The sequence below is a fragment of the Myotis nattereri genome, assembly GCF_964212035.1.
Source record: "Myotis nattereri genome assembly, chromosome: 2".
Taxonomy (NCBI): domain Eukaryota; kingdom Metazoa; phylum Chordata; class Mammalia; order Chiroptera; family Vespertilionidae; genus Myotis; species Myotis nattereri.
In genome coordinates, this window is record NC_138076.1 from 33065658 (window position 1) to 33082993 (window position 17336).

The window sequence follows — 17336 nt, forward strand, 5'->3', positions numbered from 1 at the left end:
GGAGTCCTGTATGAGCTTACTAGAGAAAGGCCAAGAAGTTATGTGGCGATAGGAAAATGTGGAAATTGGAGTGTAACCAAGCTTTGAAAGTGAAAACTTTTATCAAGAAATTGGAGTTGTTTAAACATGGGAATACATATGTTTGTGGAAGGTGCATGTAGTGTGATGAAAGTCCCTTTCCTTCACTCAGGAGACCCTCGAGGCTGGTTAGCTGTTGTGGGATTGGCTTTCAAGCACAATTCTGAACAACTGATGTTACCTGTATCTAGAAATATTTGTAGGAAATACAGTACCAGGAACAGAAGTGGAGAGTTTTGAGTTGGTGTTACAATGTATCACTGAAATTTCAGAAAAATGACAGGCCTTAGACAGGAGAAGTGACTGATACAAATGGAAAGTTTGCAAGGCCTGGCATTAAGAATTGTATTTGTCCACACACCCTCCAATTCTTCTGTTTCTAAGCTGATGCACAGAGCACTTGAACTAGGTAGGGAGTGATATGGAGAGTTCCTAGAATTTTGACATTTATTTTCTTCTATAGCAAAAACTGCAAAATATACCTTTGCTGAATTACGGAGTTTAGAAAATAGTCCTGGTTAGATAAAACTTGTGGGAGCAAATTCTCCCTCTTTTGAATAAACCTTCCCACACCCCTCCCCACTAAAAAAAAAAAAAAAAAAAAAAAAAAGAGTTCCATGAAAGATTAAAGAATATCCCGAAATTCTTGTAATTATTGAAGCTAATTCAGGAGAAACGAGTAGGAGGCAGCATTGAATGGTAGAAAACAAGATTCAATGTTTCAGCTTGGGATCCAGAAGTTGGGGTTAAGACAGATGTGACTCAGCCCCAGTGGAAATCCTGGAGGTAATGGAAGGCTCTCTGCTTGCCCTGCTCCAGATTCTGGGAGGAGATCAATGATTTGTTTCAGATGTAGGGAACTAGTACAAAAAGGCAGGCTTGAGCCCATTTGAATGTACTCCTAAAAGTCTTCAGTAACAATGGAATAAATCCTATAAGTAAAAAAGAACTAATCTAGGGAATCTTTTTCCAAAAAAAAAATATTTTTATTGATTTCAGAGAGGAAGGGAGAGAGAGATAGAAACATCAATGATGAGACAGAAACACTGATTGGCTGTCCACAACCCCAACCAGTAGTTGAATCGTGAACTCAAATCAAACTGTGAACTCAAATTGAACTGTGAACTCCTGATTCATAGGTTGACTCTCAACCACTGAGCCATGCCACCTGGGCTAACTTAGGGAGTCTTATGAAGAAGATCCTTTTCCTATACTGCATCTGATTTTTTGTCTCTTAAGTTCTGTGTAATGACTTAAAGCTCTGCTCAACTTTTTAGTCTGTCATCTGTCATTTTTGACTTAACTAAGTCTCCAGTTGCAGATTTTAAATTAGCAATATTCTGATGGGAGAAAATGACACCAAAATACCAAGCTCACTTATTGTACATTTTTCTTTTGTAAAATATATATTTTGGGATATGTCCAACAGGAGGACTCTCCTAAAACCATCTACTACTTTATTGCGGGAAGCCAAACTTCTCTGTCATGTTATTCGGTGGGTACATTTTCCTTATGCTCCAGTTGAGTATTTGCCGTTTTTAAAAAATATGTCTTATTTTACATTTTTCCCATTTGACTACCTTCATGTGGCTTTTAAAAATTATAAAATTTGATAAATTTTGACATATAATACACCATTCTATCTTCAGTCATGATATAAATCATTTACATCAGACGAAGAATTTCCATTTTCACCCCTTTAGTAAATTTTTACCCTCCGTAGATAAGCACTGTTTTTATTCCTATAACCATAGATTAGTTGGAAATTGTTGTTAAATTTATATAAATGGAATAACTTTGTGTGTACTCTTTGTGTATAGGTCAGTACAATGTTTTTTAGATTCATCCATGTTGACTATATAAGTAGTTTCATCTTATTGGCAAGAAGCATTTTGCTAAATAAATATGGCATAATTTGTTTATTCATCCTCCTATCTATCCATTCTCTATTTTGTTGTTTCAGTGCTATTTGTTGAAAATACGTTCTTTTCCACTTTGAAATCTTTGTTCTCTGGATCTGCTGCTTAATCCTTTCCCTAATACCACACTCTCTTTGATTACTTTAGCTTTATAGTAAGATTCAAAATCAGATATGCAAACCCCTCAAATAGATTTGCCATCTATTTTTGGCTATTCTAGATGCTTTTCAATTCCTTTTTAAATTTAGAATTAATACTCAGTATATTTTTTAAAAAAATCATGGAGATTTTCATTGGGATTGCCTCAAATCTATAGATATATTTGAAATCTTAATAACTTTGAACCTTCCTGTCTATGAACATATATATCAACTGCTCAGGAATAAATTTAACAAAAGGAATATACCTGATCATTCAGAACCACAGGAACGCTGGCTGAGTGGCAATTCTACAACTAGAAGGAAAGAGAAAAGCACACTGAGACTCAGAGGAGGTGCGGAACTAAAGTGCAGAGGTATGGAGGCGCACGTGGAAAGGGCTGGCAACTGAGGACACGGTTGTCTTTTTCAATCGGGAGGGAGTCTCAAGCTCCCAACCGCTCTGAACTCCAGTTCCGGGCGAGTCTCTGGGCTGGCATCGGTCAGAACTCAAGGGCGGCTTTCTCTCAGAGGTGCTTGCAGCGATTACCGGGACACTGAGACGCGGGGCCTCTTAGGGTAGGACTGAGGAGCAGCCATAGCTCTTGCTCCGCCCTGTTGATCCCCTGAGACCCCGCTGCACCCAAGCTGTGCGAAGAGGCTTTTGCATATGAAAGGCTTGGTCCTTTGCAATCTGAAAATTACCTAACAAACTGCAGCTGGGTCAGAGAGACCCAGAACTTCCAAAGGAAGGCCCAAGGCCCCACAGCAGCTTGCATTGCTTCACAGGTGGGCCTCATCTGGGCACCCCCAAACCCCAAACAAAGAGGAGAAATCTGCAGATCTCTCCATAGCTCCTGCTGGGTAGCTTCAGGCAGAGGCTAAATTAGCACCTCCTTAGAAATCCAAGAGCCAGTGTACTCAGTGGTCAGAGTGGGACCATCCAGATTACAACTCCTCAGATCCATAAGGGACACACTGAGGGGGCAGACTCAATGAGCACCAAAGCCCCACTGAAGCAAGTCTTGCCCCATAAGGGTGTCTCCAGCACAGAAGTTCTCCCACTATAGACACAGCTGATTCCCACAGCCAATTGGCCTGGAGGTCAATTCCTCCCAGTGATACCTACAACAATCAATGCTTAACTACAACAAGACTGTACACAAAGCCCACAAAGAGGTGAACTAAGAGTGTCTACCTCAGGTAATTGGGGAGGCTGAGCCACTGGGCCCTATAGGACACCTAGCACACAAAGCCACTCAATCAACACAGGGAAGCATAAAAAATGTGAAGACAAAGAAACAGGTCACAAATGACAGAAATGGAGGAAAGCAAACTACGGGCTATAGAGTTCAAAACCACACTTATAAGGTTTTTCAAGAATTTTCTAGAAACTGCCGCTAAACTTAGTGAGACCCTCAAGAAATCTAGTGAGACCCTCGAGGTTATGAGAAAGGACCAACTAGAAATTAAGCATACACTGATTGAAATAAAGCATATTATACAGAGTTCCAACAGCAGACTAGAGGATTGCAAGAATCAAGTCAAAGATTTGAAATACGAAGAAGCAAAAACACCCAACCGGAAAAACAAAAAGAAAAAAATAATCCAAAAATATGAAGACAGTGTAAGGAGCCTCTGGGACAACTTCAAACGTACCAACAGCAGAATTATGGGTGTGCCAGAAGAACAGAGAGAGCAAGATATTGAAACCTATTTGAAGAAATAATGACAGAAAACTTCCCCTACCTGGTGAAAGAAATAGGTTTACAAGTCCAGGAAGCACAAAGAACCCCAAACAAAAGGAATCCAAAGAGGACCATATCAAGACACATAATAATTAAAATGCCAAGAGCAAAAGACAAAGAGAGAATCTTAAAAGCAGCAAGAGAAAAACAGTCGGTTATCTACAATGGAGTACCCATATGACTGTGAGCTGATTTCTCAACAGAAACTATGCAGGCCAGAAGGGAGTGGCAAGAAATATTCAAAGTGATGAATACCAAGAACCTACAACCAAGATTACTTTATCCAGCAAAGCTATCATTCAGAATTGAAGGTCAGATAAAGAGCTTCACAGATAAGGAAAAGCTAAAGGAGTTCATCACCACCAAACCAGTATTATATGAAATGCCGAAAGGTATCCTTTAAGAAGAGGAAGAAGAAGAAAAAGGTAAAGATACAAATTATGAACAACAAATACACACCTATCAACAAGTGAATCTAAAAATCAAGTGAATAAATAATCTGATGAACAGAATGAACTGGTGATTATAATAGAATCAGGGACATAGAAAGGGAATGGACTGACTATTCTTGGGAGCTGGGGGGAAGGAGTATGGGGGGGTGCGCAAAGAGACTGGACAAAAATCAAACACCTATGGCTGAGGACAGTGTGTGTGGGGTGGGAACCGGGTGGAAGGGAGCTATGGGGGGAAAAAAGAGGAACAACTGTAATAATCTGAACAGAAGATTTAATTTAAAAAAAAGAAAAAAAAGAAAAATGAAACCAAGCAAGTTAACATATAAACTATTTATTTTATTTCCATTCCTAAAAAAAAAGGAATAGACCTTTTGTACACTTAAAAATCTATGAAACATTGTTGATATATTTATTTACCAATTATTTGCTGCTAGTATATAGAAATACAATTGAGTGCTTTATAATGACTTGCATCCTATAAGCTTGCTGAATTTACTTTTCATTTCCAATTTTTTTTATGAATTATTAAGTTTTCTACATAATTATGTTGTATGCATGTAAAAATAGTTCTAATTATTCTTGCCATTTACTTTGTTGCATTATTGCACTGGTTACAATTTCCAGTTAAAATGCTGAATAGCAGTAGTAATTTCAGGTAACTTCTCATTGTACTTTATCTTAGAGGTAAAGTGTCCAAAACTTCTCTATTAACTCTGATTCTAGTTGTAGGATCTTCATAAATGCTTAGCATTAGTTTCCTATGGCTGCGTTAATATATCACCACAAACTGGGTGGCTTAAACAACAGAAAATTATCTCACAATCAGGATGCCACAAGTTTGAAATCAAGGTTTAGGCAGTGTCATGCTCCTTCTTGAAGGGTAGATTCTGTTCTTTGCTACTTCCTGCTTCTGGTGGCTCCAGGCATTTGCTGGCTGTGGCTGCATCACTCCAATCCCTGTCCCATGGTTGTATTGCCTCCTCCTCTTCTGTGTGTAATAGTTTCTTTTTTTTGTCTCTTATAATGACATTGCTCCTTGGAAATTTGGACCCATTTTCAGCATCTCAACTGTGAGATAATGAATTTAATCCAGGTTGATCTTTTATTAACTGAAATTATATCTGCAAAGACTCATTTTCTGGATAAGGTGACATTTACAGTTTATGGGGACTAAAAATGCAAATATTGTTGAGGGGTCACCTTTTAGTCTACTACATACCTTGAATCAAGTTCAGGAGATTCCCTTATGTAATAATTTACTGAGAGTCTTTACCATGAATGGGTATTGAATTTTGTCAAATGCTTTTTCTGAACTTACTGAAATATTTCTATGCTTTTTATCCTTCATTCTCTTAACATGTTGAATTACATTTATTGATTTTCAGTTGTAAATGAACCTTACAGTTCAGGGATAAGCCTACTTAGTCATAATAGATTATACTTGAGGTATATTGCTTGATTTTCTAATATTGTATGTTTATGAGGGATTTTGGTCTGCAGCTCTGTTTTGTTTTACTTGTACTATTATTGTCAGGTTTTGGTAATAATTATTTTAGTCTTATAAAATGAGGGCATCAGGTTCCTCCCCTCTACTATAAAAAATTATTTTGAAATATTGGAAGTATTCTTGTCTTAAATGTGTGGTAGAATTCAACAGTGAAACCATCAGAACTAGAGTTTTCTTTGTAGAAAATTGTCTCATTGTGAATTAAATGTATTCAACAGATAGGAAGCTAATCAGACTTTCTATTTCTTATTGTATTATTTTGGGTATGTTTTATATTCCAAGGGATTTGTCAATTTAATCTAAGTTGTCAGACTTATAACATCATCCATAATATCTTTTGAAATATATTTTTATTGCTTTTAAAGCGGAAGGGAGCGGGACAGAGAGAGAAACATCAATGATGAGAGAGAATCATTGATTGGCTGCCTGCTGCACGCACCCCACTGGGGATTGAGCCCACAATCCGGGCATGTGCCCTTGACCAGAATTGAACTCGGGACCCTTCAGTCCGCAGGCCAACGCTCTCTCCACTGAGCCAAATGGACCAGGGCCATACTATTTCATATTATTCTCTAATGACTGTAGAATTGGTAGTGATATCCAGTCTTTCATTCTTGATAGTAGTAATGTTGTTTAATTAATAGTTAACATTTAACATTTATTACATGGTACAGGTGTTTTCAAAGTATCACTCTCTAATAATAAAAGTAAATAATTCCTGGGCAATTGTTAAGGAGTAAGCCTTTTCTAAGCACTATTTTTGTCTAAATCTTGCAGCAAAACTGTGAAAATGCTGCTTATTATTATCCAAATTTTATAGATGAAAACATTGAAGCACCAATCTGCCCAATGTCTCGTGGCTAGTAGAGACATAGTCCTGGTGAGAGCACACACTGACTGGCCCAGAATAGGCACTTTTAAGCACTTTACTACAAGTTCCTACATATATTTTATTTAGTCTGCACAACTTTATGAACAAATACTGTTATGAACACTAGTTTTATAGATGAGGACATTCTATTTCAATTAACTTGAGTTAATTAACTTGCAGTCACAAACATGGTGACCTATGAAGATAGATTTAAACTGAAGTGCAACGTCAAAATCTTTACTAAATATATGAGGCTTTTGTATGCTATGCTTCAAGGGGGCAAAGTAGGGGAAGATAATGGCAGTGTATGATGAGGCTAGCTAACATGGGTGATAACAGTAACTTGAAACCAGTGTTAAAGGGATAGATGATGTTTAAGGGAAAACAATTGGGGTGAAGGCCCAATTTGCTCCTTGCATTTCAAATATAAACTATTTGCATTTTAATTAATTGTGTACCACATGCAAGTGTGAGAGAGAGATAGGTGTGTATATTGGAAAATTGTGGGGTGTCACATTTTGATGACCTATGGAACATCAGATCTTTTAGATGCAAGGGACAGAAAAATCAACTCAAACTCTTCTAAGTAAAGAGTCTACTTACTAGCTCAAATAAAAGTCACTTACAGATATAGGTTTTATTTTGTCCAGTTCTGATTCAAAAATTGCGATGGTCTCCTGAACACATTTTTCATTTTTAGCAGCACTCTTCTTTTCTTGGGTCTCCTATCACATTACCTTGGGGATTAAGTTTCAACATATGAATTTTAGGGGGACACAGACCTTCAGTCTATAGCAATATTATACACATTAAAGCAGATCTTTAAAATCTTCTTTCATTTTCAACATTAAAGTATAGTAAAAGAAGTAAAATTAAAATCTTGGTCACATTATAAAACCACTAGAGGCCTGGTGCACGAATTTGTGCATGGGTGGGGTCCGGCCTGCCAGCCCCTATTTGGCAGATCAGGCCGGCAGGCCAGTGGGAGGAGGATGGGGAGGGGGCAGGGGACATGGGAGGTTGGCCAGCCGGCCCCACCTCCTGGTCAAACTCCCAGTGGAGGGGACAATTTGCATATTAGCCTTTTACTAATATTATGTAGGATTTCTTACCTACATCTGTTTGTTTTATTCTGTCATTGGTATTTTTCAGAAATAAAGTTTGTTTTTCAATATGATCTTATGATATATAATTTGTTATAAAAATTACTGAAATCTCAAAATTTTAAATTTATGGTTAATAATTTTATGTTTGTTGAGATCTTTGATTGACTTTCTCTGGAAACCCAAATATTTTTGAGATAATACTCCTTTTCGGTTTTTAGTTACCTAGTAATCTCTGAGCAAATTCTGCTTAGTGGAGGATTTTCTTGTCTCTTTAATAAATAAATATTAAATGTGTAGTTATTTTACCAACATATTTTGTGGGTACTATCTTTTAGTCTTCACTCAAATCATCTTTCTTTGAAAAACATTTATAAGAAAAAATTACTTTAATGCAGTCTATTCTATTTATGATTCTTTTAAATGTTTCACCTAATTTATATGCTGGAAGAAATCATAGGCCTTCTCTGTTTCATTTTGTACCATTCAGAACATAAATTTATCCAATTAAAATAGGAACTTCATCAAAAATTCTTCTCACAATCCAAGATACTCCAAGTCACACTTATAGAAGTTCAAAATTAAATTCTCTACACCATCTGAGCTCTCACTGTTTGATTTGTTCACTTCCTCCCTGGATTTTGTCAGGATAATTTTCAATGTCTTTTTGCTTGTAAGGTCTATTTGCAATAATTGCTGTCCACTAGTTATTCAAAAGCTTAAGTTTCTTAGCACTCTATTCACTGAATACTTGGATTAAAAGATTTCCAACCACTTTTAAATAAATTGGGACCAATGTTTTGAAAACCTGTTTATAAAAGAATTCAGTCATATGTTGTAGGTTTGGTTTAGCCATACCATTTCTCAACTTTGACAGTTTTGATTGGTTATTTCAAAGCTTTGATTTTTTAAAATTCTTCTAGATGAATATAAAATATTAGACCATAGTTCCATCCACTTTGTGCCTACATGTTTCTGGTGTGTTTTCGCTATCTGTCAAAATGTTAATAGGTTTATTTTTTATGTTTCTCCTTGTCATTCTCTGGTGACTTTAATGGATTAGAATATATTCCCTTTGGGCCTTCCATTGTATGAGATGATGAGACATGTTGGCTAGGGAAGCTTTCTCCATTTCCCTGCTGACTTGTAGGCTTTGCCTCTGTTGTTTTCCTGAAGGATGCAGAACATGGCCTCACCTCTGTTAGGTAGAACTTCCTTGGTCTTTTAAATCAGGTTTCTCTCAGGATGAGTTTTTTCCCCTCTTACTCGAAGCCCCAGCTCCAGGGCTCAGGAGCCTTTCTGTGCAGGGTCAGGCTCTAAGCCTGTTATTCTCTTGCTTCCCACTACTTCTTGGACCTGCTTCTCTGGGACATCTCTCCTTTGGGTCGTTGGAACATTCTCTCACTCTCATCCCCAGTGTTCCTTCTCTGCTCAATTTGCATCCTGTCTCTCCAGCTGTTCCTCCGAACAAACCTCTCCTCACCTGAAGGAGAGTATTTGAGGTATTTCTGAGGCTCACAGGGATTGACTGTCATGCCAGTGTTTGAAGCCCTGCCTTCAGAATTTTTGAGCTTGCCAGCAACTTGGAGGCTTTGAGGGCTTCAGGTGTGTCTGTGGCTCTTTGCCTTCTCAGGCTTTCAAACTCAAAGTTTCATCTTTTCTTTGGGGGCATTAGAGGTTGGAAATACATTCGTTTCTGCAGGACTTGTAGGTTGTGCATTCCCACACATCCTACCATTCCTACTCCACAGATACTTATCTGTACTGGTTTGGCTTAACCCAAACATTTCTTAGGGCCTTTAGACACTCTTTGTCATATAGTTTTATGGACTATGCCATCATTGTTTTTCCTTTCACTATCCTAAATGATTTCTTTATTTTTCCATAAAGAAAATTTTAGATATTCAAAAAATGTGCTGCCAAAGTGATCACATCACTTGCTACCCTTGAATTCTAATTAAATAATTCAAAGTAGTTTTTATTTTGCCTTTTAACCCTGCCCCTCAGAGATAACCACTATTCAGTGTTTATTGGATTTTAAAATATTTTTTATAAATGTAAACTGAAATATACAAGTTTCTATGGACAGAATTGTGTCATCCCCAAATGTATATGTTGAAGCCTTACCCACCAATGTGGTGGTATTAGGAGATGGGGCCTTTGGCAAGTAATTGGTGTGATTTGAGGTCATGAGGGTGGGGTCCTCACAATGAGATTAATGCCCTTATATCAAGAGACACTAGAGTTTGCTTCCTCTATCTTGACATAGGATTACAGAGTGAAAAAGCTACCATCTTCTTGCAAGCCAAGAAGAGAGCCCTCCCAGGAGAACCTGATCTCTGTCGCTACTACCACTATTGATTTGAAAGTCTGAGAACTGGTGAGAGAAATATATCAAGCCTACTCTTCTGTGCATGTGTCTGATACTAATTTATGATTAAATCTGTAGCTAGTGTCACAGATATATCTTTGGCTGGTACTGTGGAAACAAGCGACAGCATTATAATATCTGGAAATAACTGCCCAGGTGTAGCACTCTGGGATCTGTCCCTCTGGCTTCACCCATATTCTGGCTGGAGATTTTCTGAGTGCTGTGGAGAGATGGAGGGGCAGAGGCTGAATCAAATGTTCATGGAATGAATATGTCACCATTTATATCTCCTGCCTGGTGTGCTTTCCTGTTGAGTCCAGTGATGGAGCACTATGAAAGTCAGTTGAAAGTGAGACAGATGTTCCTATGACAACTGCAAAGTGTTGCAGGCACACATTTGGGAAGGCTTCATTCTAGTATCTATTCATGATTCCAGACAGTCTTCATAACTTTTGAGGTTCTATAAAAAATTCACGTTTTATTGAAATTCTATTAAACAAACTATATTTGTGCCTAAATATAAGGCAAACCCAAATATAATATGTCTTAAGACCATCCCTTCTATTTTACTTTATATTTTCTTTATTTTTTATTGTGGTGACACTGGTTAACAAAATTATATAGGTTTCATGTGCACAATTCTATAACACATCACTTGAGCACTATATTGTGTGTTCACCCACGTCAAGTCTCCATCCTTCACCATTTATCCCTCATATCCTCTACCACCTCCTCCCACCCACTTCTCCTCAGCAATCACCACACTGTTATCCCTGCCCATGAGTTTTTTTTTTTCCTTTTTGCTAAATCCCTCCACCATCCCTACCCAGCCCCACCCCTGACAGCTGTCAGCCTGCTCTCTATCTATGAATCTGTATCTATTTTGCTTGTTAGTTCATTTTGTTCATTAGATTCCACATTTGAGTGAAATCATATGGTACTTGTTGTCTTTTTCTGACTGGCTTATTTCCCTTCGCATAGGTAGATATATCCATGCTGTCGCAAAGGGTAAAATGTCCTTATTTTAATAGCCAAGTAGTATTCCATTGTGTAAATGTACCACAGCTTTTTTATCCACTCATCTACTGATGGGTACTTGTGCTGCTTCCAGATCTTGGCTATTGTAAATAATACTGCAATGAACATAAGGGGCATATATTCTTTCAAATTAATGTTTTGGGTTTCTTAGGATAAATTCCCAGAAGTGAAATTGCTAGGTCATAAGGCAGTTCCATTTTTAATTTTTTGAAGTAACTCCATACTGCTTTCCACAGTGGCTGGACCAATCTGCCTTCCCATCAATAGTGCATGAGTGTTCCCTTTTTTCCATATTCTAGGAAACACTTGTTATGACAAGTGTAAGGTGGCATCTCATTGTGATTTTAATTTGCATTTCTCTGATGACTGGTGAAATTGACCATCTTTTTATATGTCTGTTGGCTATCTGGGTGTCCTCTATGGAGAAGTGTCTATTCAGATCCTTTGCCATTTTTTATTGGATTGTTTGTTTTTTTTTGGTGTTGAGTTTTATAAGTTCTTTATAATATCTTTGAATATTAAGCCCTTATTAGATGTATCATTGGTGAATATATTATCCCATTCAGTGGGTTGTGTTTTCATTTTGTTGATGGTTTCCTTTGCTGTGTAAAACGTGTAAAATCTTTTTAGCTTAATGTAGTCCATTTGTTTATTTTTTTCTCTTGCCTGAGGAGATAAAGACCATCCCTCTTAATGAATCAGAAACTTATCCCAGAAAGGCTTCTTTAAGTTTGTACTTACCAATTTTAAGGATGAAAATGAAATTAAATAGCAAGTGTCTATTTATAACTTATTGAATTAGCACATGAAATCATATATTAATTTTGAAACAACTTTTTATATTCTCACAAGCCAGGAAGCAATAGTATTTAAAATCTTCAAACTGTGTATTTGATATCAGAGCCTTCCTCACCACAAGAGTCACTTTCATCATCAACTTCACTTTCTCTCCAACACATGGATAGTTCTATGATGATGTGAGTGAGAGCTTTTGCACCACATCAGAGAATCCATTTGTATAACTATTCTTTTCTTTCTAAAGAAACAAAAAATACTCCTGAAAAAATTGAAAATATATTCTTAACAACTTCCACATGAACATTTATTACATTGTGTTCCTCTATGATCCTTATTTAAAATGACATCTAATACTTGCTATTGTGAAATCTTAAAAGGACACATATGTAATACCCTTTGTAATACTTTAAGCAATAAAACAATAAAAACAAAAAGAAATCTTGCTATTGAGCAAGTCCTAGTTCTGCCCAATCAATGTAGTCAAGGTCAGTCGAGGGCAGACTCTGGTACATTTACCATTGTAGGTATTTAATCAAAGCCCTCAGGTATCTTATGGTGCTAATATTGGCTTTTATCTTTAAAGAAAGGTTTCTATTAGCAAAATCCTTATTTAAATTACAGCTAATACTTGCTATGGTGGAATAATTACCCCATAAATAATTACTAAATATACCTTCTTTAAAAAATATTAATTTTGCTTGGCCGGTGTGGCTCATGGTTGAGCATAGACCCCTGAACTAGGAAGTCATGGTTCAATTCCCTGTCAGGGTACAATGCCAGGGTTTTGGGTTTGATTCCCAGTAGGGGGCATGCTGGAGGCAGTTGATCAGTGAGTCTCTCTCATCATTGATGTTTCTATCCTTCTCTTCCTTTCCCTTCCTCTTTCTGAAATAATAATAAAAAATTATTTTTTTACAGTAACAGCTTCATTAGGTAAACTCTGTAAGTATCTAAAACTAACGTTGGTGGATATTATTTTAGGGAATACTATTATTTTATTTCAGAATTCCCCAAAAGAAGTTGAAATAAAATATAGAGCCCCCCCATATAATATGAGAGATTTTATAAGGATTAGAACATAAAGTGGCTCCCTCTTTTATGAGGGATCATTTCTTTCAGGAAAAATAATCTCATCTTGTTTTCAATTATATTTAAATTAATTTAGGGAGAATTTCCATTTTTATAATAATCATCTTCCTATTTAGATACAGGCAGATTTTTCCTACTGTTTAAGTCCTTATATTTCTCAATTACTTCTGTTCATTTCTCCTCAGGGAACTTGCTCTGTATATCTTGAAGGAAATATGATTTCTTTGTCACTTTTTTACTTGCAAAACTGTGTGTGTGTTTACACACATACACAGAACATTATATGGAAAATACTAATTTCTATGATGATGATCATGTAGATTTTTAATGTGATTTGTGGTATACTATATTCGCATTCTATGGAAAGTGTTCATGAACTAACTCCATATGTGCTAACTCTCAATCACAAATAATATTTAAGGCTACATTATCCCACAAATGAATCTTTTTTTTTAAAGCATATTTTTATTGATTTCAGAGAGGAATGGAGAGGGAGAGATTGAAACATCAATGATGAGCCCTAGCAGGTTTGCTTGGTGGATGGAGCACCAGCCTGTGGACTGAAGAGTCCCGGGTTCGGTTGTGGTCGGGGGCATGTGCCTTGGTTGCGGGCACATCCCCAGTGGGGGGTGTGTGGGAGGCAGCTGATAGATGTTTCTCTCTCATTGATGTTTCTGGCTCTCTGTCCCTCTCGCTTTCTCTCTGTAAAAAATTAATAGAATATATTTTAAAAAACAAAACAAAACAAACAACAAAAAAACACATCAATGATGAGAGAGAACCATTGATCCGCTGCCTTCTGCACACCCCCTACTGAGGATTGAGCCCGCAACCTAGGCATGTGCCCTTGTCTGGAATCGAACCCGGGACCCTTCAGTCCACAGGCCAAAGCTCTATCCACTAAGCCAAATCGGTTAGGGCACAAATAAATCTTGATACTGGTTTAGAATTTAAGACTGTGCCCTCCTTTGACTATTGCTGGCCACTCTATCCAGCTGGGTTATCATGGCGAATAGAAGGATTTATTGATTATACAAAGTTACCAAGAGGAACATCTTATGACTACAGTTTCCTCAGATCTCATCCTAGTCCCATTGAAGCAGGTCTCTGGAGAGGGGCCAAGTTTGCTAAATTCCCACTTGATTTTCTGCCCACCAACATTTGGAAACGACTGAGTTAGAGCACATTGCAAGTACACAGATAGAGAGCAAGTTTTAGTTCTGACCAATCAACCTAGTCAAGTCAAGGTCAATCGAGGTTGCAGAGAGACTCTGGTACATTTATCATTGTGGGTAATTAATCAGAGCCCTCAGGTACTTGGTAGTGATAGAATCTGTTTCTATTTTTAAAGAAAGGGTTATATTGGCAAACTATAAGGGCTTAAAAACCTAAAGGTTTAATCTTATTTATAGTCTATTCTTAATAAGCTCTTTATGCTTAATTTGTTTTTAAAAATATAGTTATTCTGATCAAGAATTTTCATATTTTCTGTGAATTCTAAATGCACAAATTCCTTTTCTAGATCATTTGGTATATAAGAACATAATCTAGTTTCACTTACATGTGGTACATAAACAGTGTATAAGAACAACGAAGATGTGCCCTTTTTTCATCCAGAAGACATTCAAAGTGGAAAAAAAAATCTCAGGATTACATACATTTGATTAGGGTAGGGGTCCTCAAACTACAGCCCAAGGGCCACATGCAAATACAAATATTGTATTTGTTCCCGTTTTGTGTTTTTACTTCAAAATAAGATATGTGCAGTGTGCATAGGAATTTGTTCATAGTTTTTTTTTTAAACTATAATCCGGCCCTCCAACGGTCTGAGGGACAGTGAACTGGACCCCTGTTTAAAAAGTTTGAGGACCCCTGATTTAGGGAGTGGTTATATTCAAGTAGTGTTTTTTGCTAGCAAATAATAGATATTCTCAGTTTGACTTTTCTGTGGTAAAATTATTTGGCAGATGTTAAATCTAGGGGATAAGAGTCAATATTTAAAAACACAACAAACATTTTATTATTTATATAATATAAAAACAGTAGAAAACCCTATCTACATTCTAATGCATTAAAAATCATTCTGTTGCCATATCCCTCAACACAATGTATTTGCAACTGTGTATGATTCAGCACCCTCCTGAAATGTGCCTGTGCTATTAAACTTCTGTATGCCATTAGTCACACTGTTAGGTAAAACCTACGTAGGAGTTTCTAGACTCCACAACCTACTTTTTCTGATAAATGAACCTACCTCCCAGCCAAACTATTTGCTCTTTTTCCCCACTGTGCTACATTTGAACGGATAAGCTAACAAGAATTAACATTTACTACCCTGGTTAACACCTTTTTTGACATATGTCCCATTTTGATTTTAGTGAGCACTGATGTTAATGAAAATGGAATTTTTAACCAATGTCTAAATTTCCTCGAAGGATCCCAACCACCTTCAGCAGAACCTTCACTTACTATGTGATATCATTTATGTGGACCCTAGTCTTTCTATTTTCTTTTTGTATATTCACCATGTACCCCCCTTCCCGAACACACACACTCCAGCACAGCCCACTCACCCATAGGCCCTCCATGCCTTGGGCTCCTCCAAGCATCAGAGTCCTTGAAAATTGGTGGTCTTCTTCAAGGATTCTTCCTAATGTTACTCATTGCTTAGTACCTTATTATCTGGTCCCTCTCAAAATTAGATGAGAACTCTCCCTCCTCATCTGAAGTTTCCTAAATTGCTAACTGTTGAGTATTTTTCATTGCATTACGGTTGCTGGCCTAATTATCTCTTTCCCTTAATTAAGCTTCAAGAGTCAAGGCATGCTCTTTCATCTCAGTCTTCCCATGTTCATTCTAGAATCAAAAGAGAGAAAGCAGACTTGGGATTGGTTGTCATTGACAATTTGCTTTCAGAGGGCCTGCACCCTTAAATCTGTCTCATTTTAAAACATACTGACTCATGGGAACTATTAGAAGAAGGCAAGGTCCAGATTACTTTAAAACTAATACTTAAATATAGTCTATTATAGAGAGTATTATTATCCTAATTATTTAAAAAATCATGTGAAACACTATTGTTTTAATGCAATATATCAGCTTTTTGCTAAACATAATTGCAATATTTTGTGAGATATAATTTGACTAGATATGCATACTAATATAAGATAAAAGTAATAGCTCAGTTTTGCTTCTTCACCTTGGTTGAGAGGAATGGATCTTTAATTTTATATATTGTTCATTTATTTTCCCCATTCCCAGTCCTCTTTCTTATTTAATCACATGCTTGAAGAAAGAGGTATAATGTTCTGATACACCATTAGATTTTGTGTGCCTGATTAAAATTAATAAAGCAGTAGTAAAGGAAAACTTGCATTATTATTTAATGAACATGGATATATCATACTTCCTATGTGAATCCCAAATGTTACAAAATGGGGATTTATAATATAACGTAAACGTTAGAGAGATACTACAAAAAAGAAATAGTGACTATATCTGGATGTTGGAATTATTTATGACTTTTTAAATTGCTTGTTTGTTTTTTTGTAATTTTCTACAATGTCATACAGAACTTCTAGATTTACATATACATGAGCAGATGTATATATTTAGTTTAGTTTATGATATATTATATTTGAGGGTCCACATAAAAAGTACAAACAGCCCTTGCTGGTGTGAATCACTTGTTTGGGCATCATCCATAAAAAGTTGCAGGTTAAATTCCTGATCAGGGCACATGCCCTGGTTTTGCGCTTGATCCTCAGTAGAGGACATACAGAAGGCAGCCAACAGATGTTTCACTCTCTCCCTTTCTCTTCCTCTCTCTCTAAAAATCAATAAGAAGTATTTTTTTTTTTTAATACAAGCAATCTGGTTAATAAATTAGTCTGAGTTATGGAGAAAAATTCCAACATTAATCAGATTTAAATGATAATTGTCGGTTATCCCCTTAACTTTGTATAGGCAAGAGAGGTTAAGGGAATTTCAAAATTTTATAGTCTTTAAAAATTATTCTATGACATACTATATGATGAGGTGATGATTCTAGATGAAGATTTCTTAGATTATAAATATACTGTATTAGAGAAAAAGGCATAGCTTTATTTCTGATGCCAGAACTCCCATGCAGATATGAATTAGGTAACCACTGCTACTTTGAGATGTTTCTAAAGCAGTGGTTCTTACTTGGGAGAAGGTTTGCTTCCAGAGGACATTTGGC